General features: G+C 35.7%; 1 long non-coding RNA gene across 1 annotated transcript; it reads left to right on the top strand.

Moving 5' to 3' along the window:
- On the top strand, positions 1 to 27,889 carry LOC115893176. The gene is made up of 3 exons (XR_004053113.1): positions 1 to 184; positions 945 to 1,030; positions 26,520 to 27,889. It is a non-coding gene; the product is annotated as an uncharacterized LOC115893176 (long non-coding RNA).
- Positions 27,890 to 27,903: the final 14 nt, after the last annotated feature.

The raw sequence follows: 27,903 nt of genomic DNA, 5'->3' as shown, positions 1-27,903 counted from the left end.
AAGGCACTTTGGCACCCAGTTTTGGAACTGCAGTTTTAAAAGTCATAAATTGAATGAAAACGATAGCAAAGGTGGAGGTTTTTAAAGAGCTATTTATAGGTCCCTGGACAGCATCTTTTTTCAATTAGGCAGCCACCTTTTTGCCCTATGCCATAACCTGTGTCTGTAACTTCCTCTAATTGGGGTGAGTAAGAGATTTCGTTATGTATATAATAGCTGAGAATATAGTAATAATGGCTTAAATCATGGTTATTTTTAAACTACTAACATTTAGAAGACAAAATAAAAAATGCTTTGAAAAGGATAGAGGTTTTAGTGTAATTAGCAGGGAATAATGAAATGATTTGATAGGGCCACTCACTTTTGTATAACCTTGGTGCTTTCAGTCTGAATGCAGAGCATGGATGTTGTAATCCAGCCTTTATATGGCTTCCCTGAAGAAGATTTAATTTATTTGGCCTCATGAGAAACACATTTGACGTTGTAATATGGTTTGCTTCCAGGTTCTATCTCCAAGGATGATTTGACAAAATCACACATAAATTTATTTTCAGGGCACACAATTTCCCTTTTAGGGAACTCACAGAGGTAGAGAGTAATACAATAACCACATGTGAATATTCAGTAAGTAAGGTCCTCATAGATCTTATGTGTATGACACTATGTGTATAATTTTGTTAATCACTAGACGTATGAGACAAGAAATTTGAGGAACCTTAACTAGAGATTAAAACAGGGATTTATATCAAAGAAACATTTAAATGCCTTATTTACTATTTAAATACCTGCATGGTGAATCATTGAAAAAATGTAAAAAGCATACAATTTGGGAATATTCTAAACCAAGAAGAATTTGTTATTCTGGTTGGTTTTCTTTTTTCAGGCTCCCACAGGCAACTTACCTTTATCTCTTTGTGATTTTTATTTCCTGTTAAAATATACAGGAATAGTTAAGCAGATTCATAGAACTGAATGATAAAATTGTATTACGAGATGCACTGGTCATATCAATGTGACCTTATCAAGTGAGGTGAGCCATTCGTTAATTCAGATAATGGAGTTTATTATCACAATCTTTTGCTTATGCTATTGTTGAGCTTAACTACTTATTCATATTTGAATATGCATATTGAGATAATATCATTTCATTAATTTCAGTACTGAACACTAATCCTCCTAAGAGTAATTGTAAAAGTTTCAGATTGCACTATTTTTAACTGTAGTTAAAATATAGTTAAAATTGTATGTTATCTTCATATGTGCTTGAATAACTTATAAGCAATTGAAACTTTCAATTACAGTATACTGTTGAAGCAAATCAACTAATATATACACACATCCATTAGCAATAGTAGATAATTTTTGTAGATGTCCAGCACAGTTCTTCATATTCATCAGCTAAGTTCCTTTTCTCTCTTAATTATTAATATTTTTTCTACTGCTCTTTGTATACTTATTCCTTCCTCTTTAGCTCCAATCCTTACAATCTATTCTTAGCATAGCAACTAGAAGAATGTTTTTAAACATAAACCAGATGATGTCACTCCGCCCCACAAAACTTCCACTGTTCTCTGTCACAGATAGAAAGTAAGAAAAAAAAATATTGAAAATCTACAAAGACTTTCTGTGATCTGGTCCAGGCTCTCCCTAAAATTTCATGTAATTTCCAGCCACTAGGCCTTGCTGGCTCTCCTTCAATCTCTTTAGCCTTTTCACTACTATAAGACTGGGTTTTGGCTGAGGTATTTCTTTTTTTCATAGTTTGCCTTTGTCTAGATTGCTCTTCCAATAGATATTCACAATTCCATCATCACTTCTATATATGTGCTAAAAGGTTTCCTTGTCTAAAACAGCTTCAGTGACCACCTGATCTAGAGTAGTCTCGATCAAAACTTTCTTTTCCTTTCCCTCACCACTTGATATTTATATCAAACATTTATTTGTATACTTTACATGTTTGTTGGTTTGTTTTCTGAAGTAGCATTATGATGACCATATTATTTGATGCCCCCCAAAATACTTTTGTGAATGACAGGGAAAGGTAAAATAATTAAGTATATAATTTTAGGCCGGGCGCAGTGGCTCAAGCCTGTAATCCCAGCACTTTGGGAGGCCAAGACGGGCGGATCACGAGGTCCGGAGATCGAGACCATCCTGGCTAATACGGTGAAACCCCGTCTCTACTAAAAAATACAAAAAACTACCCAGGCGAGGTGGCGGGCGCCTGTAGTCCCAGCTACTTGGGAGGCTGAGGCAGGAGAATGGCGTAAACCCAGGGGGCGGAGCTTGCAGTGAGCTGAGATCTGGCCACTGCACTCCAGCCTGGGCGACAGAGCGAGACTCCGTCTCAAAAAAGAAAAAAAAAAAAGAAGAAGAAAAAAAAAAGTATGTAATTTTGACATAGGCACTATTGACAAAAAACAATTGGTGTTATGATAGTGTTAAATCTATGAAACAGTACTATTCAAAAGTTATTTTCTAAAATGCATTTTTTTTTTATTATACTTTAAGTTCTAGGGTACATGTGCATAACGTGCAGGTTTGTTACATATGTATACTTATGCCATGTTGGTGTGCCGCACCCATCAACTCGTCAGCACCCATCAATTCATCATTTATATCATGTATAACTCCCCAATGCAATCCCTCCCTCCTCCCCCCTCCCCATGATAGGCCCCGGTGTGTGATGTTCCCCTTCCCGAGTCCAAGTGATCTCATTGTTCAGTTCCCACCTATGAGTGAGAACATGCAGTGTTTGGTTTTCTGTTCTTGTGATAGTTTGCTAAGAATGATGGTTTCCAGCTGCATCCATGTCCCTACAAAGGACGCAAACTCATCCTTTTTTATGGCTGCATAGTATTCCATGGTGTATATGTGCCACATAAAATGCAATTTTCTAAAACTAAAAACAGCATGTATACATGAAACACCAAAAAGTTCCCTATATTTATCATTGGAAGATTTACAATAGTGTAAGTAGCAATTTATTTAATATATTTTTGACTCTTTAATTAATTTTATAGTATCCAACTCTAATATAATGCCAGTGGTATTTGTTCAAAATATTTTAATGTTGTCTATTTATTTTTAATTTGCCTAAAAATTATCTTCCACGAACCTTTTTGGTTAATAAATTTGAAAATACTGAAACCTTCATCTCAGTCTCTGTGAATCCTAAAGTTTTTATTTGAGAAAATAATTTTCTTCTAGAGAATGAAGTAGCTTGTAAGCTTGGAGAAATTTCTGCTAAATAAATAATATTATCAACTCTATTCTCTTCAATTTGAAATATATAAATATTTCAGCTCGTATATTTTTGCAGGTGCTATACTTTTGCCTCCAATTATAATTTTTGACAAATATTTTAGAAGTCAAAACTTGTCTTCTATTTTGTTATTTAAAATTCTATAGACTACTTTTGTAAACCTTGACACTATCAAATCATAGTCAGTTTCAGTTTGATTTCATTCTGGTGCAGAATATAAGTTTATCCAAGTAAAATTGGAGCCACTTCAAAAAATTCTTCCCACAGACTGAGATATTCCAAAGCCAACTTTGCAAAATTTCAGAATTAAATATTACACTTCTTTGTACCCTCATTTTATTTGTTCAATTTTTCTATGTGTTTATAGAAAATTTTAATATTTTGCTGTTTTCAAGTTTTGATTTTAATTTACATTTATAATTTTTAAAGATAAGTTTTGTGGAGCTACATTCATTACATGTTTTGAATAAATACACATAATTTTGAGAACTGCAATAAAAATTATAAGACTATTAAAAATGCAGTAAGTGCACTACACTTAGGCTGCTAAAAATGCAGTATCAGTAGATTACATTTAGGCTACTTAAAGTTAGTTCTTCTAAGTACCATATACTTTAAAATGTTAGCTAATGGTGGAGAACAAAGACAGAAAGACTGTGTTCCCACATTCTAGTTGTCCATTTTGTGTTGTTTTGAGAGATGTCACATCAGCCTTGTCATAAAACTTATTTGGTGTTATTTTGACTGTGAGCAAAATATACAGAATAATACATAAAATAAAATATTTGTACATTTTTGTCCCAACCTGCAGGACAGTCGAACGGGCCCTGGAAGGGGGAATGGGATTGGAGGAGACAAGAAAACACGAGAAATGGAGACAAGACAAATAGCCTGATCAAGTCTCGTTTAATGGTGGCGGTGCAACGCCTTATATAGGCTGGCAGAGGAAGAGGTTGGGCCAGGGCGGTGACAGGAGGCCGGGTTTTCTCAAATTACAATTGCGCATGCGCCGTGGGTTTGTAATTTTCCCGGGCGCGGGATCGCGCCTGCGCCGTAGGCTGCATATCTTCCGGGCGCGAAAAAGTTTGCCAGCGCCGGGAAAGGCTTGCGCGCGCGGGAACAGTTTAGGCGCGTGCGGGAAAAGCTTTAGGCGCGCGCGGCAAAAACTTTAGGCGCGCGCGGGAACAGTTTATAATGAAGAACCCGGAAATGTGCCATCTTGTCTCCGCTTTGCGGAGATCAAGCAACAGAGGTCGGCTAATTCTGGGCCTCATGGCTCTGTACACATTTTCACAACTGCATGTTTAGGATGCAATTTTGAGTTACATGTATAGCACAACCAATTAAGATTTCCTTCCTTCCTTCCTTCCTTCCTTCCTTCCTTCCTTCCTTCCTTCCTTCCTTCCTTCCTTCCTTCCTTCCTTCCTTCCTTCCTTCTTTCCTTCCTTCCTTCTTTCCTTTCTTCCTTCCTTTTTGAGATGGAGTCTTGCCCTGTCTCCCAGGCTGGAGTGCAATGCAATCTCGGCACACTGCAACCTCCACCTCCCTGGTCCAAAGGATTCTCCTGCCTCAGCCTCCCAAGTAGCTGGGATTACAGGTGCCTGCCACCACGCCCAGCTAATTTTTAGTATTTTTAGTAGAGACAGGGTTTCACCATGGTGGCCAGGATTAGTCTCAAACTCCTGGCCTCGTGATCCCCCTGCCTTGGTCTCCCACCATGCTGAAATTACAGGTGTGAGCCACCACGCCCGGCATAGCCTAGTAATTTAGTTATTATAGTTTTAGTACCACAGTGAATGCTATACCAAAATTTTCATTTGAATTATTAACACAAAAAGAAATATTTTTGTGTTAAACTTTTAAACTGAATTTTCAATAACATTCACAATCACATTAAATGTTTCACCTTTTACAGAATAAACTTCCATGAGTTTTATTTGTTAACATTTATTGATGTACACAATTAATAAAGCATGTAAGTAATAAACTGAAATTACTTAACTGGTTGAGAAATTTATTTTTGCTAGCAGAACCAACGCATTAACAGCAGCATCTTCAATTTTCACACATGAACAAGAAAACTTTGAAGCAAAAATGAGTCTATTTAATTTAGAACAATGATTTTTATTTGAAAAGTCATGTTGCACAGAGTGGTATAGAATGAATTTTCTGAAGATATATGTGTTAAATCAGGGCTTGCAGGCACAGTCTGCTTAAAACTTTGGAAACAGATACTGATTTTTGTTTTTTTGTTTTGTTTTGTTTTGTTTTTCAGTACATTTGTGTCTTCTAATTTTCTCATAGTAATATCACAGGGTCCCCATAGGTGATACTGAATACGGGCAACTGTTTTCTTTTTTAACCCGTTGTCTTAGTGTTCCCTAAAACAAGGGTTCCCAAACCCCCAGGCCACGGAGCGGTTCTGGTCTGTGGTGTATTAGGAACCAGGCTGCACAGCAGGAGGTGAACAGCAGGTGAGCAAGAATTACCACCTGAGCTCCACCTCCTGTCAGATCAGCGGTGACATTAGATTTTTGTGAGTGTGAACCCTACTGTGAACTGTGCATGTGAGAGATCTAAGTTACACGTTCCTTATGAGAATCTAATGCCTGATGCTCTGAGGTGGAACAGTTTCATCCTGAAACCATCCCCCTACCCTGTCCACGGAAAAATCATTTTCCACAAAACTGGTTCCTTGTGCCAAAAAGGTTGGGGACTGTTGCCGTAAAATACAAACCCTAGGCTAAATTTTTATAGTAACTGTGTTATTGATTGTGCAACCCAAGAAATTCTTGAGGTTGGGAAGAGGATGAGAAGTTAGTAGGGGAAGGAGGCAAAACAAATATAAGGAGTGGCATTATTAAACAGGTCAGAACTTTGAGACAAACAATTTCTCTGTCTATTGAGCCATCTTCCAAGGGGTTGCTCCTCTAACTGTTTACCCTGGGGGAAGCAGGGAGAAAAAAAAAGTGTCTAGTTTGTCTCATGCCTTCAGTGTTCATCCCACACGGCATTAATTCCTGTAGTATCTTATACTTCAGCAAGAATCAGGAACCCAGGGAAAGAAAAGGAAGGACTTCCAATGTAGGTTGAAGTAAGGCACCCATAGGGCATATCCAGCAAGGTTTTCAGTCTGTTGAAATGAGAGTGGGCACAGGATGGGAATATTACCAGCCATTGAGTGCCACCCCATTTAGAAGGCAAAGCAAGTGTGCAGAGATGGGTCATGCATAATCTGAATTTGGTACAATCCATTCATTGTGCAGGTCAGATCTGCTCACACTGTACTACGATATTCAATCCTCACCTTCAATTCTTCCCTGAGAAGAAGCATAAAAATTCACTCTTTAAGTATTATTGTGAACTGCTGTGTCCTTAAACAAGCAGCAAACAGACAACTTTATATGATGTTATCCAATGAAGTTACAGCTGGCCACCTTCAGCTATAATTTTGGTTCTTACTGAATGGAGTGATCCAGACCTTGGATTTAGGGGTTATTATTCCTAAGTTACTTTGAGCTTCTGGACATGTGTTCTATGCAATTAACATTTTTGATTATCACTGGATAAAAAGCACCAAGACATATCCCAGTGAATCTACTGGGTTCCAGACATATTTCTTTTTGCCCTCACTGTGTAGTAGCAACTATATCTTCTCATGATTATCAAGATCGATGACTCCCTCTAGTACATTCCAGCTGCACCAGGATTAGGAGTTCAAGGTACTTCATACATTTCTTCTCCACTTGGAAAATAACATCTCTAAACTAGCAAAGTCTAAGGCGGGATGGAAAGCACCATATGTTGAGCATGGGAACATGCTGAAAATAACTGGGAATAATGGCAAGCAGGGGATCCCACTTCTACTCCTTGCCTCCCAGACCTATGCTTCAGTACATATAGTGTACACTAGAAGACAAAGCCCTGGGACTTTTTCTCTGAGCTGGCTCCTTAACTAAGTCTTTATTCTGTCAGTATGATAGAATACAAATAGTAAGCCCCACGAGTCCTGTGATTATCTATTCATCATCATACCTCTTTTGTAATAAAGTAGGCTCCTTGTTTTAAAGCAATGCCACATGAAATGCTCTGTTGAGATGTCAGGCATTTTTTAAGCCCTTAAATGATGGTGTTGATTGAAGAACTGTGCAAAAAAGGCAAACTCATGTCCAAAATGTGCATTTTTTTCTGAAAAGGACAATCATTATCCCATTTCTGGTGGAAGGGGTCTTATTTCATTGATCTGTCACCAAGTGGCTGCTTAAACTCCCGAAAAGTAGTGACTCTGCAATGATATGCATTGCTCTCAGGCTGGACATTCAGCAATGGTAGCAATAGATCAGTCTTAGTGAAGATGAATACATGTTATCACCCTCATACATAGCCTTAATCCTTCTGCTATGACCACCCTGTTCATGTGCTCATTGTGCAAGCATTGCAACAGTCATCCTGTCTACCTTGTGGAAGAGATGCTCCCTGGAAATGGGTTCTCTCTGGAAGAAATTAATATTAGTTACACATATGTGCATGTGTTGTGCCCACTCCTGTAGGATCTTCCATATACTTCCTTCCCAAAGTTCTTTAGCCCTGACTTATTAGTCTTTCATTGGAGGACACTGACCATTGAGTCATGCCACTGCCACAACCCAGGAATCAATATATTATCTGTACCTTTCGTCATCTCTCATTTCATGCAAAATGAATGACTGAGTTGACTGCTCAAAGCTCTGTTCACCAGGAGAAGTTCCCTTTGTTGCTGTCTCTAAGGCCAACGCTGACTGGGGCTGAAATGTGGTAGTGGTCCACTGCAAGCTTGCACCAACATTTTGAGCTGTCTCTTCTGTTAATCAGATCAATTTCTTTCCTTCTTTGATATTGCACATGAGGAACTTCCTATTGCACATTTTGCCTTCTGTGATTGTATATCATATGCTTACTTAAAAGATTTATTGCTTTTCCCTTTAAAATATAATGTGAGCTCTAAGAGGGTTACTTTTTCAATGTTTTATTAACTGATAGGTCTTTCTTGCCTAAAAGGACCTGGCATATAGTGCTGTATGCATTCAATAAATGTTTGGTAAAAGAAAGAACAAATTAACTCTATCTCCTTTCCCTGTTTCAATTTTGTTCATAGTACTATTCACCATGCAACATTATACATTATAATATAATGCTTTTTTCAGTCTTTTCCTCCTCCACTAAAATATAAAACACACAAGAGGTTGTCTGCTTTGTTTAAAGCATTATCCCCAGCACCTGTAGAAGAGCCTGCTTTGACCAATCTTTGTTGCATTAATTAGCAAATAAACAATGTTTTTCTCATTCCCTGTCACCAGGTAACACCCAATGCCCTGTATGTTATATAACAGGTGCTCAGTGAAAAAGTTGTAACACAAAATAAATGCATCAAAATTCTCGCCTCTGGCCCAGAGATGGCCTCTCTCAATACTACTCTGATCTTTCAGAAGTAGAATTGACAAGAACTAACAAGATAACTTTGCCTCCTTAAACTTGTTCCTTAGGAAGTTTCAAAGGAAAATTCAAATAATTTATCAGCCAAAAAAGACTAGAAATGCTCAGTTTTTTTTACACACATAGCTTTTATATCGAATCCTGTCAATTTATAGTTTAAGGTTTTCATGATTCCTATTACCTTATTTCATTGGGAAAAAAACAAAACAAAACAAAGAAAAAACCAGAAGTCAATATCTTCTGACGTGACGTGGGAAGCTATGAGGCTCCTTTGTTACCTTTACTTCACCTCAGACGTAGAAAGAATTACATTCTTAAAGGATATCACATTTTTTAAAACACTTGTATTTTATTATATGCATATCTGAAATAGAAAATCTGACAAGAGGACAGCCACGGAAAATTTTCCCTATCATTGCATAGAAGATGAATATGGAGTTAATTTTCACTTTTGACACATTATATTGAGATTTTAAAATTCATTCTCTGTAAGTTGGGTTTGGAAGAAGTCGAATCTCACAGCATCATTTGAGGACTGCTCTATGAATATTTGTGAAAAATGAATCTTTTATTTGCCTTGAAAATTATGATTCAATTTGATGAAATGAAAAAAATTTATGGATAATGTTTAATCACGACTGTCATATAAGAGCTAAGCTGTCAGCAGGATGCTATGACACCTAGAGTTAGTCACTTCCAGCTGAGAGAGGATCTACACAGCTTCTAATAACTTAGGAAGCTGTGACTTGATATTCTGGCTCATTTAATAGATTCATTGTGTTTCATGTTCTATACGGAATTCTGTTTGAAACCAGCCTAAATATGTTTTAATGTTTAATGTCGTTATGTTCTTTATACATCTACTTTTTAAAATGAATGCAGAAATATTTTCCCAAAATTTAAAAAGGCCTTAATTGACATGAACATCATTTTGACCACAAAGCTTAAAGAGATGTTTTGTTAAGTTAATCAAAATGTGATTACAATGATAATGTTATATATTCAGTCTTTTGCTGGGAACTATAGAGTTATCAACAATATATGGTTCACGTCCTCTACCCCTGAAGAACTCCTAAGTGGAGAGAGAAAAACTATGAACTCTACAGTGTGGCGTGTGGAACATATTTACTTGTGAATGTATGTGGCAAAGACTTGGAACGGTAGCACTGATTTTAAGTATAATAATTAAATAAAAGTGATTATTTTGCTTTTTATTCTCCTTATTGTCTAGGAATTTTTGGTGTTCTTTCCTTCCATTTATTAAACTACATGCTTATTATTTCCTTGTTTCTTAGCAATAGCCAGACTTTAATCCAATTGGTCATTTATTACTTTCAATTCAGTGTGATTCTTTTACTCTTCTCCTACTCAATATTTTTCAGTATTTTGACAAAAATTTAGACAGTATGCCTATTAACTTGGTAGATGCTATAAAACAGTAATTTTTACATTTTATAACAAAATTCAAATTTAAAAATGAACAAGCAGTTTGCAGATATTTAAATAGCAAATGCGCATTTAACAAGAGTAAGTTTTGTACTTGGTTACAAAATACCAATTTCTCATGTAAATAAAGGATTTTTTAACAATAGCATTGTGAAGAAGAATTGAACCTGAGATCTCATATTCAGTTTAAGACAATATGATATTTTGTCCAAGAAAAAAATATATGTTACACAAATGGAAACTGAGTGTTTAGAATACTGAGGAAGATAATTCTGTTCTACTATAGACTGAATATGTTATACCTGAAGTCTTATGTTTGTGTATGGACACTCTACTTTCAAAACACAGGAATATAGGATTATTCATTTAAAGGCTCAATATTATTAGTATAAAATATATGGTTGAAGAAAATATAAGTATACGGTTGAAAAAGAAAATTATAAAGCACTCTAAGCACTGAACTACAATTTTAGACCCAAATAAGGAAAACTTTTATCAAGAGCCAGAAATATTCAAAAACTGAGTTGACTATTGGAAGAATATATTAATGTAGTGATCTTGGAGTTTTCAAACATGGACCAGAAAACCAAATACTAGATCTGTATTGTAGAAGAGACTTAGGCAATGTTTAGTTAGTTGAAGTAAATGTTCTTAAGTATGAAATACAGTGAGTCTATCATATCACATATATAGATCTATATACACACACATAAATAAATATCTCTTTTATTTTCCCCCAACCAACAATAAATATGTCAGTTCTCACATTGAAACTGCAATCACTTGTTCATATGTTTGCTTTTTATTATTTTTGCATAACATTGTTAAACTGTGTTTTTCAAAACTATAGTTACAGGGTAGAACACTAGTACACTTCTCTCTTCCAAAATCTCCTTTGTAATTTATTATGTGAGGTTTGTTTCCTTATAATGCACAGTCTTTGCAACTTAGTTTCCATACTTTATTTATTTATATTAACACTTGAGTCATGCTAACTCTCTAATACCAAATTTGGGTATTCAAACCCAAAATTTAATTTTTTGCTTATCTTAGCCTATTTCACCTCTCCAAGCCCTCTGTCTCTATATTCCACCACGCTTCAAGACTTATCTTTGGTTGTACAACTTCCAGAAAACCTTCGGGGATACTGAAACCAAATTTTTTTTTTCTTATTTTTGAATCTCTACCATGCTTAATAAAACATTATTACCACCCTATTTACTTTCATGTACAGATCCATGAATAAAAAATTATCCCTGAACTTCATGTCCAGAGACCTGGGTTCTACTTAGGACTCTACTTCCATTTAGCTGTGTAGCCTCAATAAAGCATTGAAACTTTCTGTATGACAGGAACTTTATCCATACAGTAAAGATATATTTCAATTATAATGAATATTGAATGAAACTTTTTTGCCTTAGGAGTATTCTTATATTGTTGACTTGTTTAATTATTATAATATAAATTCCTTGCGAGAAGAGTGGTCTTCCATTGCCTTGTTTCCCCATAATACTTAGCATTTAACTATTCACAAAATTTCTGCTTGTGTACTTTCAACAAGTACAAGGTCGAATAAATTTAAAACTAACATGTATTTTATAGTTTCATTCAGTCTTTTATTTGCTGACACTTTGATATGTTTTCATTCCTCAAAATAATTTCAGTATCAAGACTTTTAAATAATTTTTCAGGATATTAATGAGATGTCTCAATCCTAAATATTGTTTTCCTTATGAATGTTGTGTAAAGAATTTATTTTATGTATCTTAAAATTATTCTTACAGTATAAACAAGGGTTTATTTCCCTAAACTTATCATATGACCATACTGAGCAAATAAGAGAAATGCAATGCATTGTTTTACTCATTGATCACATGAATTGCCTCCAGTTTCGAATCTCTGTCCTCGTTTATTTTTTATTTTTATTTATTTACTTTTGAGACAGGATCTCTGGGTCTTGCTGTTACCCAGGATGGCATCCAGTGGCACGATCATAGCTCACTGCAGTCTCAAATTCCTGGGTTCAAGTGATCCTCCTTGGCCTCAGAGTGGCTGGCACATGGAACCATAGACACACACCACCACTCCCTGCTGATTTTTTTGTATTTGTTTGATTTTTAGTAAGAGGCAAGTTCTCACTACATTGATCAGGCTGATCTTAAACCCCTTAGCTGAAGCAATCCTCCTGCCTCAGCCTCCAAGTGCTGGGATTACAGGCATGAGCCACTGCACCCAGCCTGGCCTTACTTTTTAATTCAGAAATTAAATACACCACTTTCAAACAAGATAATATATCAACCTCTAGTAACAGATTTCTTCTGAAGAGGTGCTCCTAACAACACCTGGAAATGACTCTACCCTGGCACCTACTGAGGGGCTCTGCTTGTCAATGGCGTGGTTTTCACTGGAACTCGATTATAAGAGAAATGTGATTATCCCTATTCTAGTTGCTTCTGATGTTCCACCTTAGAATAATTGAATCCTAATGGATAATGACCAACTACTCTTCACTCATTAGTGTGACGAGTGGTGTCCTCACTCATTTGAAATGGAGAGCTTGCATGCTTATTTTCAATAAACTAACAGGCATGGCTACCTGTCACCACTACTAAGGAGGAGTCTTTGCCAAATTAGAAGTACTATTTCAGGTATTTGTGCATGTAGATTCACTGTTGAAAAAAAATGATCTATTGTCATTCCTGACATCCCATCTTGCTTCTGTATAATATTTTCAATCTACAGAAAAGAATAAAGAGAAGATAGATTTCTTTAGTGTGTTGTTCTTTTATAGCTGCCTGATACTAAAGCAGATTTCAAAAGTTGCAGGCCATCCTTTTTTTCAAACATAATTAGAGGAGTTAGTCAAACATGTATGCATATTGTAACTGTCAACTATTGCCAAAAACACAAAATTTCAGAGGCACAAAATTTCATTGGCATACAAAATAAACATTTGCTTTTGATCCACCCATGGTCAACTGGGACAGCTCATTCAAATCCCACTCTTGGAATGGTTCCACAATTCCACTGGATGGCTCTACTATCCGGTCTGAGTCCACCTGAGCTTGGTTAGGGAAGCTTGGCTTCACCTAAGTTCATTATTCCTGAAGGGATAGCAGCTACCCCAGGGTATCTTTTCTCACAACGATAACAGAGCAAGAGGGAAGAATGAGATGTCTTTGAAGGTTTAGGCTAAAAACTGGTGCACTTTCACTTCCAGCAATATTTTTTGTTTAAAAAGAAATCAAATCGAACAACAGTGAAGTAAAGGGACAGGAACATGTACTCCAACTTTAGTGGGAGGAAGTTCAAGTGCATGCATATGGTGTTTGTTTAAGGTTTAAAGATCCTTTTGATAAAAACAACAAATCATAAAATCACTCTAATAGATGAAAGACAGATTCTTGTTACTTACAACTCCAAATTTTCCAGTCAGGCCCACCTAGGGAGCTGCATCCAGAGAAAGGGTAACAGCAAGCTGAAGCTATGGCGGGGCAATTTATGTATAACAAGTATAGTGGATTCAGCTACCTTCCCAGGATGCTTGTGTATTGGCTAACTTGAACAATTTCTCAGGCTGGAGGGCTTAGGGAGTGTGTCTATTTGCCTGATACCTGGCCCTGGGGCTATTGAGGGGTCTACATAGTGGCCAAGAGTTTGAAAGCTCAATAAGGGCAGTGGTTGGCTTGGGGAGTGGACTTAATCAGCTGCCAAGAAGGGGAAGTTACTACCCTCTAGCCAGGGCCTCTAACCTGGTTCCAGACAGTGATTAAACAACAGCAAAAACTGTGTTACAATCTATCCCTTAAAGTCTTGACATCAGTTTTGAGCTTGATTACTTGGCGTATTTCAATGGCCAAGTAGGAGTAAAGACTTTCACCAAGTAGAGTATAAATTGTCCAAAAAAGCATAGAAAACATTTTATTATGGGAGTAAATAGGGGAAAAACATGTAGAAGAATGAAGAGTCCTTGTAGGCCAGTCCATCACCAAGGTCTCCATTTTATGGCATTACTAAGAAAACAGAGCTGGAATTTCTGGGGGCCCTAACAATATCTTGGGGGAGTTGTAAAATGTTTTAAAAGTATCAATTATGTGGTTTTATCACAATAATACCTTGGGTCAAGGTGGTAGTTCCAGTAGTTACTTTGTAGAGGGTATACAGTTAGTAAAGCACATGTAAAGGTTAGTGATATTTGTTTGAAACCAAGGGAAGAGGTGGTTGTGGTCATGTTCAGAAATGCAGAGTGGGAGGTCGTGATGGTGAGTTGAAGTGGGAAGAATAGGAGAGGGCACTGGGAAATGGGAGGTTCACTCCCCAAGGGATTCAGTGGGTGGACTGATATGAGGTAGTTTCCTTTCTGGGGAAAGTAATAATCTTCATTAATGTTTAGAAAGGCACAGATGGTAGTAACTTCTACGAGTACTTCCTTAAGGCATAGGAGTTTAGGAGTGTATGTTTTTACAGAAAGCCATGAGTACACATGGAGGCCAGAGGTATCTAACTTTCAAAATAGCAAAGGGAATTGGGAACAATATTTAAAATTAGTGTTACATATGTTGGGCCTTGAATTAAAAAATTAAATTCTGGGGCAAGATACAGATGCATTTAGGAATTCATTTGTCATTTTGTAACTTATACAAGGGTTCTTTGATAGGTCCAGTTAAGTCTCCCAATTAAATTAGCTGTTTGGGACCTATCTCAGAGAGAAAAGTTCCATTGAACGAATTTTGTAAGAGCCCGCTATTGTGCATTCTGGGATGCGAAATGTGTGACTTAGTCACTATTAGTAATGTCTGACACTTCAAAGGGAATAAGAAGCATCCCAGGAAGACACTGTATTGTGGCCTTAGTATAAACAGCAACATGTGTAACCTTGATTTATATTTTGGATACTTGTGAAGCAAGAGATTTTCAAAGTTCTTTACTCTGAAGGGGACAACTCTCAGGCAATGGTTCAAAAGCTTGCAAAAATGTGGAGATGGAGCCATTTGCTGACCATGGTATCTAAGATGTTAAGATGACATAAGATACCTAAGATCTAAGGTGTTAAGATGACTACCTAGTTTGACCAAGCGACCAGACCCTTGGGTTTCATTCTTTATCTGGAACATTCTGGGTAAAAATTGGAAAGCAACAATATTTCCCTATACTCCATAATGTATGACAGTGCCAGTACTATTGTACACTCTACAAACTCCCACTGCTGTTCACTCAGTTAATCACAAGCGGCTCCCAGATATCCAAAGGGCTTGGAAAAGGGGTAACCTCCAACACCATGGCATCTGGCAAGCGATTGAGGACATTGGAGGCCATCCGCTCTTGCAAGTGGAATATGCCAGAGGGCTGAGATTTACTCCGTTCTACATCGAGAAGTCCTTTGTAGCTGTGCCCAGCTTGTCTGGTTCTGCTTCTGCGACTCAAAACGTAATTGGCAGCTTGATATAAAGAGTCACAAACTTAAGGTCTATAAAAGACTCTATTTCCAGGAGATACCAGTATGTGGCCAGCATGTTCCTCTCTAACGGAGACTAGCACAAGAATGAGTAGGATTGGCCAATTTGCATAATTTCATTGGCTCAGGGACATAAAGGCTGTCTCTAATTGTCTGATAGCTGGCCCTAGGGTGATTTAGGTAGGTGCTTACTGGGCTCAAGTGTGAAAATGCAATAAGGCAAACACTTAGCTGTTCGAAAGCGGGAACTGACCAGGCTCTAGTCAAAACCACAAAACTGGGTCAAGATAGCATTTCAAATGTACTATATTACATAGGGGTATGAGTGAACATTTGGAGCCAAAAAAATCAATCTGTTATACAATAATCACTACTACAAAGATTCTTCAGTGTCCAAATTATTATAATTTAAGCTGAAGAGTATGTTGTGGATAGGGGTAGAATAAACTTACCAAATAACTAATAACTAATGGCTACTAGGTAACAGAAACTATGTGAGACACTGAGCTGAAAATGACTGCTGCTTAACAATGAGATCTTTCCTGTTTTTCATAGCCCTTTTGAAAATATGTTATTGTTAAATTTTGTATACTATACCGAAAATTGACAGGTTTTAAATATATATAATTATAGCCACTTTTAAAGTAATAGCTTAATTGACAGCAGTAATATGTTTCCAAAACCTATCTAAACTATGCTTTCTTGGTTCCGTTTTTTTTTTTTTTTTTTCTATTTTGACTTTTTAAAACTTCTGTATTCAGTCCCTCAATCTAAACAACTATTACCTTAGTAGACTTGCAGTCAGGTCTTTATGTTCTTGTAATTTGAAACTTTTACATTTTAGCAACTATTTGGAAAATCATCATCTCTTTTATTTGTTTACAATGAGTTACTTAATATAAATTTGTTTATATTTTGTCATAATCAAATGTCAAAATGACTTTAATTATCTTTTTCACTTAATAACGTTTATTTCATTTTTTTCTTTACTAAATTAATTAAAACTTCTAGGCTTTATTTACTGAACATAGTTTGAAGATTATATAATTACATGTGCCCATGTTTATTTGTATTATGAAAAATTACATGAAGTCTGTAACATGTGTTTACTTTTGAAGTAGGAAGCATGGGAAATGATAAGCTTGCTTATAACATGTTATATTACTGTGTATCTAAAGACATATCTTCCTTTCATTCTATCAGAGACATATCTTTCTTTAATTCCATAGGCTTAGTCAAATGTCATAATTTCCAGTAATTCTGGTAAGTACTCCAATCTATCCACCAGTTCTTGATATTACACCCAATTTTCTATTTTAAAATAAAATATTGAGTTGAATATATTTCCAAACAAATAAAGCATTTGTATATTTCAGTTTAAATATAGCATTTATTCATGGTGAAAAAGAAAAATGAAGATGTGTCTGGAATTCTAGTTGTTCTTAACGACCTGGGACGAAGGAAACTTTCAGGATATGGGTTTAATTATCGATACAAACATGTGCTGCTCAGTCCTTCAAGGAAGGACTTACAAACCAGCTTGAAACTCCTGCAGGGTGTGCCTCAACCACAGACAACCTATTAGAGGTCACACACGGGTCAGGGCAGCTCCATTCGGTGAATGAATGAGACAGAGTACAAAGGCCTTTGCCATTTTGACCTTAAGAGTGTCACTTCCATAGGCAATACTCCATAACTCCTTGCTAGCTTTTCTGATGTTTTGTCAGACCTGCATCTTGGTTTGACTTCTTCCTTAGTCTGATACTGACATCTCTCTTCACATGTAGTGAGTCCTAATAAACATCCTCTACTCCATACTTTGCTTCTATTTTCAGAGAGCACAATTGAATAATCTGAACATTATTCTGATCATATCAAAGCAGGAACACTCTAGAGTTTATGATTATAGTCCTAATTCATATCTTGAATTTCAAGCATTAGCAACTTCAGGAAACTCAAGTGGGTCAGCATATTTTCACTATAAATCTAATATGCAGAGTTGATGTACAATCATTGGCTATTGTTGGAATTATTTAGAAAGTCCAAAGTCTCTTAGAAAACAGAAAACATGTCTATGGATTTCTGTTTATTAATGCATTAATTTAAACATCTGAACATTATTCATTCACTCACGCACTCACTCATTCTTTCAGCACATTTTAATCACAGCTCTATGCTGGCTGTCTTGTTAAGTGCAGGGATACTGAGATAAATACATGATATCTGTCATTAAGACACCTAATGATGACAGAGATAAATATAATACATAATTTTAAAAGTATGTGTATTAGAATTAGTTTTAGTGTTTTATCCTTTTTTTTGTTTTGTTTTGTTTTTGTTTGGCTGCTGTAACAAATTACCACAAGAATAGTGGTTTAATTTATCACTTGCAATTCTGGAAGGATGGAAGTCCAAATTCATTCTCACCTGGCTAAAGTTAACAATTTTGTGGGGCTAGTTCTCTCTAGAAGCCTTGAGAGAATAATCTGTTTTCTTGTCTTTTTCAGTATTCAGTAGCTATCTGCATTCATTGGTAAATAGCCTCTTCATTTTACTCCTCCAGTTTTTCTTTCACTGTCACGTCTCTTATTACTTCCCCTGACCCTCTTGCCTTCTGCTCATATGGACTCTTGTGACTACATTGGGCCTACCTAGATAACCAGGATGATCTCCAAAACCCAAGATCCTTAATTTAAGCACATCTGCAATGTCCCCTTTACCATGAAAGGCAAAATTTGTAGATTCTGAGGATTAGAACATTAACCTTGGGGGCCATTATTCAGCATACCACGCTACTTAACTAGGAGGGTAGAGACAAGGGCAGGTACAAAGTCAAAATATTGTTGCTAAGAGCATCCTAAGGTATTGAGGAAGGTGCTGAATAGTAGGTCAGTAAACTTTGCCAAAACATAGCTTTTAAGTAGAGTGTTGAAAGATAACTAAATGTTTGTTAGTGAAGGGTACAGCAGAGGTGAAGTATACCTTCTAGGATAACAGAGTAGCTTCTGCCAAGGCATGGAAAGGACAGGAAATTTAAGTGTTCATGGAATTCTAGCTGTCAGCCACAAGACACATACTTTTCTTACACTTTATTTCAGAAAAATAGCATGTTTCTTACAATTACTAAGTACATTTAATGTAGCCATTAATTATTCCTAAATATTTTATATTTTCTATTAAAAATATGATTATAATGTAATTTAATAAACTTGGTTTATATGATGCTAAGAAAATATTGAGAGATGAGACCAAGGATCAAAACATGTGTCAAATGCATTACAGGTTGTAACCACAATAAGGAACTTTTAACCATACTGGTGATCACACAAAGTTTTTGATTTCCTTGAAGAAGTTACTTCACATAATTTGATTTTCATTTTAGAGAAATCGTACAGACTGCATAGAAGAAAAGTATGGGAGAGGAGCAATAGTATAGACAGAGAAAACAGATGTTCGCCACAATCTGGCAAATATTGAACCCTGAAGGAAGAAGGTGGTAGGCTGTTGATTGAGAGGCGGTGGGACATAGAAACAACCAATTTTGGTAAATGATTTGTTGCAGGTAGTGGGGAGGTAAGAAAAGGTACAGTAATTTCAACAGCTCCCTGATTTGGGCAATTAGGAGAATGATTGTACTTTTTGTTGAGAAAAGAATTGAGGGACAGATTTTTTTTTCACAGAGGAATGGGTGAATAACAATATATATGCGTTGTATTTAGTTTTTGAGGCATATGTGAAATACATAAGTTTAAATATTCATCAGCATTTGTGTATAAGAGTATGAAGCCCAGGAATGAGTTTTTAGATGAAGATACATGTTGAGCAATCATTCAGTGGTAGCTTAAATCTAAAATGAAAAGCAAACAAACAAAAACTGTTCTATGTGCTGTCAACATTTTGACACCAAATATGTGGGTTTTCCAACCAACCAATTATGACATTGGCTGCTTACAGTTAACACAGATCCTATAGGCTCAGACCACGCACACACAATTCAGATGCCAACTGAAATTTCAGTGTATCATCTGTGCTTCTGACTAACTAACTCTCAATCAAAGGTTCCCATGACTTCCTCCTTAGGTTGAATAATTTCACAAAACAACTCACAGAAATCAGGATACAAGCTTACTTGCTAGCTTATCAGTTTACTACAGAAGGATACAACTCAGAAAGAGTCAGATGAAAGAAAATCATATGGCAAGGTGTCCAGGAGAGGTGTGGAGCTTCCATGCCTTATCCCAGCACCTCCACAGGTTTGCTAACCCAGAAGCTCTCTAAATTCTCTGAACCCTGTGCCTTTGGGTTTTTACAGAGCCTTCATTCTTAGACAATATTGACTAAAACCATTGACCTTTGCTGAATAGGTTCCCATAGTCCCTCTTCCCTCCCAGAAGGTCAGGGGTTGGGGCTAAAATTTCCAACCCTCTAATCACAAGATTGATTCTTCTGGCAACCAGTCACCATCCTGAGGCTATCCTGGAACCCTCAGCTACTAGTCAGCTCATTAGCATACAGAAAAGCACTTATTATTTTGGAGATTCCAAGGATTTTAGGCACTTTGTGTCATAAATGGAGACAAAGACCAAATATATATACTTCTTAATATATCACAAAATTACAAAACCTTAAGCAGTGATTAGACAATACGAAAGAATGGCATGAATATTTCACATTGCTTATTTGGACTGTTCTGGGTCAGCTTTCTCTCGTTTTGGAGGACTGTCCAATTTCGTATATTATTATGAGATGCAGTGTTCTTCTTCTCACCATGGTAGTATAAGTTGGACTAATTTTTAGTTCTTTGCCCACTGATGATCAAAGTTTTGGGCATGTGACTTCAGCTCAGCCAATCAGTTGCTCCCACACAAAACTTTAACCTGGAGTTAGAGGCACAAAAAAGAAGGGTTAGGGCTCATTTATAACAAATTTGGTGTTTTTCAGTGAGAGCAGCACCAGGACCAGGACCGTAGTGTGAGGTTTCTACCGTGGTAGGGGCAGAGTCCTAACCAGACTGTTTAATACTTATTTCCTGACCTCCTTTTAATTTTTTACCTCTTTTCAAAGTTTGATCCTATAGTTTGCCATTAATTCTCAAATTCTTAACATTATTCACATAAAATTCCTTTGCTGTCTCATCTAGCTATAGTTAACTTTTCTTCTTACAATTATGATTATTAAAGAAGACATATAGAATGAAAAAAGAAATAGGAGAAATTTAAAAAAATTGATGGTTATAGATAATATGAAGAACCTCATATTTGATGGTTACTATCGTCTGAGCCTTTTACATTTTCCAGTAAGAATCTTTTACTTTTAACCTAAAAATTGTGAACTGCCATACTTCCTTCAAATAAAACAACTTCATATGCAAAGAAACAAGCAATGATAGTCTTGGAATTTTCCAAGTTGGTTTGATGAAAAAGTGTAACTGGCACTACTGATTTTATTGCTTAGGAAGGGATTAATCTCTTTATAAGTTTGCTTTCACTACCCATGCATATATTGACAAAAGTGGGTGTTTTATTCAGTTTAATAAATCATTGTATATGTACTTTTGTGTGTATATAAGTACAAAAAGGCTTACGTAATGTATTTATATTTTTCCAATTCTGAAAGACCTTTATGGACTATAAATATTGATTAAAGTAATATTTTTTTCTCAGAAAAAATTGCTTAACTATACCCATAAAATGGCAATTTGATGGAGTGTATGGATCTTCTGCAAATATTGCTATATAGGATTAATTTTAAAATGTAATCCAGCTCATATATCATTAAAACTTTTTCTTCAATAGTTGGGTTCCATTTTCACATTACAAAGATCAAAACACATAATTTTCATATTGTTTTAAATGGAGATGAAAGATTTCCTAGATAAAATATAAAGAATACCAAATTGGAATATAAATTATTTCATGTTTATGAAAGTGTCAAAACATAATATGAATTTTCTAGTTTAGTAGATCATGTTGAGATTTTTCCCCATAAATAAACTTTTGGGTTATTTAATACAAGTATATGAACATCTAATCATTCCTTTATTCACTTCTGCCAATTTTACTTTGTGCCTTCCATGTAGCAGTAACTGCATTAATTATAGAATGATACGTAATATAGAGATTTTTCCAGTGAAGGGCTCAAGGTTTGAGTTGATGGTAGAAATTGATTCAGTTATAAGTAGGTATAAGGCAAAATAGAGAATGAATGTATAATGAGAAAATTTTAAAAAAAGAGTAAGAAACTGTAATATAAAACTTAAATGGTTAAAAGTATTTTATTAGTCCATAAAGTCAAGGATTTGTCTATTTAGAAAAGGAGCAGGCTATACCATTTATTGATATTTTCCTACTTTAATTTAAAAATAATTCACATTTATTAGAGTGGATATAATATATTAGCAGAAAGGAAACTTAACATGAGGAAAACTCCTTAAGAATTATAAAGTATTATTCAATCACAAACCTAAATGACCTAAAAGGTGAAGTGCAGAGAAAGCAAAAGGCGGGTGACCTAGAAGGTAATATTACTTAAGGGAAATATTCCATCAATTTCTAGGTGCCCTTGAATGCTCACACTTTTATGTTTTTGCCGTGAGCAATAAGCTGGAGACTCTATTTTTTGTTCTTTCTATCAAAACAAGACTGATTTTCTATGTTATAATTCCCATTGCCTTAGAATTTCATTACCTGAGTTATAGTAGTTAAGCAAGTCTTTTAATTATAGCATAAAATGCTCTAGTTACAATAGCTTAGGGAATATATTAATCACTCACTGACATTTACATATTTAAATGTCTTGTGCTCCACACACAATCCTAAAAAGAGAAAAGAGGTTCTTTAACATTTCTTAACTGAGTTACTTTAAATAAGATGATTTTAAGAGCAGTATCTGTTTATATCAAGCATCAAAACATATTGGTAGTGACAAGTTATATGTTCACTTTTATACGAATAAAGGTTAAATGTCAATTTTATTTTTTAGATTTAATAAGTAGATTTCAAGAATAAAAAATCGTTTTTGAATGAAGTCACATATTTTAAAAGTCTACTTTATATCTCCACTGACAGTCTATATTTAAGTGAAGTAAATACTTAAATTTCATAATAAACAGACAATGCTTTACATTTGATTCTTAATTCTAATATAGTTAAAATTAAATGTAATATAAAAGTTGTGTAAATGTTTTTAAGTTTACATAATGAGGCAAATGAAATTGAGTACTGTGTATGCGTGTAAGTGTACACGTGTGTTTTGGTTGCTGTTTATTTTTGTTTTTCTTCAAAATCAATAGACAAATATCAAAGCTTTCAGATTCATTGATGTGGTAACATTTGATATTTCACTTCTATGCGTAAATAATTTGACTGCAAATTTATAAGTGTGTTTTATTCAAGGGTTTTCTGATCTTTAAAAAATTCTTGCTTGGCTACAAATACTGCCAGGCTTTGTTACTTTTTTTTTTTTTTTTTTTTTTTTGAGACAGATTCTTACTCTGTTGCCAGGCTAAAGTGCAGTGGCATGATTTGCATGATTTCAGCTCACTGCAACCTCCGCCTCCCGGGTTCAAGTGATTCTCCTGCCTCAGCCACCCGAGTAGATGGGACTATAGGCATGTGCCAGCACGTCCAGCTAATTTTTGTATTTTCAGTAGAGATTGAGTTTCACCATGTGGGCCAGGATGGTCTCGATCTCTTGACTTCATGATTCACCCGCCTTGGCCTCCCAAAGTGCTGGGATTACAGGTGTGAACCACCATGCCTGACCTGTCACAAGTTTTTAGTGTTCTATTTTAATACCAAAATCAGATAAATCCCAAGAGAAAGACATTTCATACCTGGTAGAGTTGTCAGAAGAAATGAGAGTCTTATAAATAACTCTAAAAATTTGAAGAAATAAAGACAAAATAGTCCTATGCAGTTTGACTTAAATATGTATCCTTAATAATAGCTACTATTGTGAAAACCAGAATATTGAAACATGTAGATAGGGATTTTCATTAGTGACTGACATAATACATTGTTATATTACTATTTTATTGTATCAGCCAACTAATATTGATTGAGTGCTTTGTATATCCTAAGCACTATGCTAAACACTGTACCAGTATTACCTGATATAATCATATAAATATTTATTATTTCACTTTGCATATGAAAAAAATTGAAGCACACATTAAGACACTCTTAAATCATACTTCTATTGATTATCAGCACCAGGATTTGAATTGAGGCACTCTGATCCAGAGAAGCTTTTGTTTCCATGAAGCTTATGTTGGGGAAAAATAATCAAATTGCCTGTACTCAATTGTATAAATATAGGTTAGTCATAGATGATTCCGGCTGATTCAACAGGAAAGAAATTTATTCAAAGGATATCACATAGTTTTCATAAAAGTTAAGCATACAGAGGAAAGAGGGCACCAGGGTAAGTGCAGACCAAAGTCCAAAACCACTGTAAAAGTGGCAGCAAGGAGAACAGCACACATTTGCTTGCTGTCACCCGCCACTAGATGCTTGTGCTTGGAGCCCTGAACTTGACTTACACTGCCACTGACATCAGCACCAGTGCTCTCTGTGTACTAGGAGGTGGACCTTGTGACCGTTGCTGAACTCAAAAGTCAGATGTCTCTGCTGTGAAATAGATACCTAACTAATACAAAAACTGCTTCCTCATTCATTCTCTTCCAAATCATATGTTTGTAGGGTGGCTAGAGTTTCTGTTTCTCCTTGGTTCAGGCAGAATTTATGAAGCTTGCTATTTATTGCCCTAAAATTAGAAGAATATTCATAAGGTATTGAATTGCCATAAGATTGAGCAAATCTACATTCAATTTCAAGGATTCAACATTGTTTTGTTTTCTTTTGGGATACCTCTGCAACAGTTCAAATCTTATTTCTACCCTTGGATGAACAGGTTTATAAATATTGCAGATTCTCCACTGACTGCTTTGATCCTATCTTATATATTTATGTATAGTACTTAGCATGTAATAAAAGATTACACTATAGAATCTCAAAATTAGCAATTATGAATTGAGATGGTGTTATACAGTACACTAATATCTAGTGACTTGATTATTCCAAGGAAAATATGTAGAGATATTAAGTGATATTTCTCTTTTAGACATACACATTTTTTAGCTTACAAACTGCTTTCGGCAGGCAACAGACTCTCAGAATCTGCTCCTACCAGGGTCCGACCATTTCCTCCCAGTTTTTAAAGAAACAAATTCAAGTAACATTGTAACCTCCAGAGGAAAGTTCAAGCTCTTTTACAATATTGTTTAAATAGTACCGCTGAGGAAGCTAAAAACAGAGAACTTAAATGCCTTGGCACTTAGTCAAGATTTACAATATACTCCTCTCTACTTAGGACCCACCAACAGGGGCTGCATTTGCATCAAAACCATGAAGGTGGCCCAGGTCACTACTGAGAAGTAGTACAAGCACTGAGGGAACGACTTCAACAAGAACAAGCAAGTGTGCAAGGAGATCCCAGCAGGAAGCCTCACAAGAAGATAGCATGCTACGTCTTGCTTTGGATGAAGCAGGTTGAGAGAGACCTAGTGACAGCTATCTCTATCAAGGTGCAGAAGGAGAGATCACTGAAGTAGATTTTCATGCCAAAAAAAAAAAATGTTGAAGCCTTTGGACTTCAGCAGTCTGTCCAAATTGCAGGTCACTCAGCCTACAGTTGGGATGAATTTCAAAACATCAGTTGAAGCCAGTTGAATCTTTCTGCTATGCTGTAATATTTCCAGTAAACCTGGAACAACAACAACAACAGAAACAGAATGGAGGAGAAGAAGCCAAATCTCTTGGTTCACAGAGTGGCTCCTAATACCCCTTGCTGTCTGTCTCAGTGCCCAGTGGGAGGATAGTCAAAACAATATTCACACCTGTGATTCATCTCTCTACGTGCAGTGAGTGTGAATCTTTATATACTGTATATTAAGGATCTGTCTTTACAGATAAAGACTAAAGCATTGAAGGAACTCCTTGTTTTGACTTATCAAAGTCCTTAAGAAAATACTAGAAAATCATAGCCATTGTTTCCAATTTTAGTTTTATATTATCACTTGAAATGTGATGAAATGTGGCTGATAGATAATACCTCACTGATACCCTACAGACAATTCCCATCTTAAAATGGACCCCTGAATTGAAGAATTAAATAAAATTGAGGGTTTTCCTTACATGTTTTGTTTAAAGAGCAAAGTAGAAACAACTGTTCATAAATCTTCACTGAGGACTCGCATGTGAAATAAGTACTCCTAAACATAAACAGTGACTTGTCAACCAGTTCCATAAATCATGAACAAAATATTTGTCCCAGAGAGACTATTTTCCCACCACATCTCTTATAATAAACATAGAGCCAGTTCAGTTAAAATAGTTTAAGGGTGGGCAGTTCAGGGCTTGCTGAGTGGCACTCAGTAAGAAAACCCAGCAGAACATTTATTTCTCTCTTTATTTAAGAGCATCAATGGCCTCGGCTGGCAGATCCCAGAACACTAAACAGACATTTGGTCTCCTATGGCCTGCCTGTTTTCACAGTGGGTTCCGATGCTTTGGGTCAAACCAAAACAGACCTGTTCGAAAAATGTTGGTTGGAATAGGCTAACAATAAAACAGAATAAATGTAATTATTTGCCTCATTTTTCTAGGAATTAAGTAATTTTATTATAGCATTCTTGAGGGCTGGAAAATCTGAGTGTTAGGACACCAAATATCTCCAGAAAACAAGTTTTACATTTCTAATCCTGCATAATAAGCCCAGGGCCACTCCAGGCCTCATTAATAAAAACCTAATGGTAAAACAATAATGAAGAAATGCCAATGCCGCACAAATCTGTTGAGACTAAAATATTTCTCACCCCAGCAGGCTTGGTGCATTTGACACTTCATGAAATCAGCCAAAGTGGAACTAAGAACAGCTCCTGAAAGAAGACTATGACATCATCAGGTTGGGAGTCTCCAGGGACAGCGGACCCTTTGGAAAAGGACTGGGAAGTGCGAAATCTATCAGTCTTCGAAATGAAATTCTCTAGCTCCATAAATGCATTGCATATTTACAAGACACTAGGCCTACTCCTAGGGCAGCAAAATGTGGCAGCAGGCAAGCAGAGGGAAAAAAGATCATGAGGCATTTCAGAGTGCACTGTCTTTTCATACATTTCTCAATGCCGTATGCTTGCTTTTATTTTGGCCAAGCATAACAATCTGCTCAAAAAAAAAAAAAAAAAAAAAAAAAAAAAAAAAAAAATCTGGAGGAAACAAAGGTGCCTTTGCCAATATTATGTTTCTTTTTGACAAGCCCTGAGATTTCTGAGGGGAATTCACATAAATGGGATCAGGTCATTCATTTATGTTGTGTGCAATTATAATTTAAAGATACATCCTTTGCAGAGAGCATGCTTTCCTAAGGGTAGGCACGTGCAGGACTAAGGGTAAAGCATTCTTCAAGATCAGTTAATCAAGAAAGGTGCTCTTTGCATTCTGAAATGCCCTTGTTGCAAATATTGGTTATATTGTTTAAATTTACACTTAATGGATACAACCTTTAACTTATAGATGAACAAACCTCACAAGAGCAAAAAATCAAAAGCCCTACCTATGATTTCATATTTTCTGTGTAATTGGACTAAAGGATTCCTGCTTGCTTTTGGGCATAAACAATTATGGAATATTTCCAAGTATTATTTAAAATGAGGACTAATCTACAAATTCTTAGCAATACTTCGGATAATTCTAAAATTCAGTTGGACACTGTCTAATTGTTTTTTATATACATCTTTGCTAGAATTTCAAATTTTAAGTATGTGAATTTGGTTAATTAGCTGTGCTGATCAATTCAAAAACATTACTTTCCTAAATTTTAGACTATGAAGGTCTAAATTCAACAATATATGAAGGTCATATATTCAACAAATACACCTAACATACAATTATAGATTGTTTTTCATTACAATGTCTTCATCTTATCAGAATTGTCTTTTTGATTGTTTTTAGAAAACAGAGTTTTAATTCGTAATTACTCGATAATAAAATTGTGGGAACAATCCAGCATTAATTGTATGTGGCCGTTTTTACGTACATAAGGAGTCTTAAGCTTGGCCCCTTGAAATCTTTTGTACTTAGTTCCATGTCTAAAATTACTACTTTATATCTAAAGCATTTATGTTTTTCTATTCAATTTATATGATGCTAATTATGGCAATTATAACAAATATTAAAGATTTTGAAATAGAATATGTGAGTTGTTC

This window comes from Rhinopithecus roxellana, chromosome 14, assembly GCF_007565055.1.
Source record: "Rhinopithecus roxellana isolate Shanxi Qingling chromosome 14, ASM756505v1, whole genome shotgun sequence".
Classification (NCBI taxonomy): domain Eukaryota; kingdom Metazoa; phylum Chordata; class Mammalia; order Primates; family Cercopithecidae; genus Rhinopithecus; species Rhinopithecus roxellana.
The sequence above is the reverse complement of the archived record's forward strand: the minus strand, read 5'-3'. Positions and strand labels throughout refer to the sequence as shown.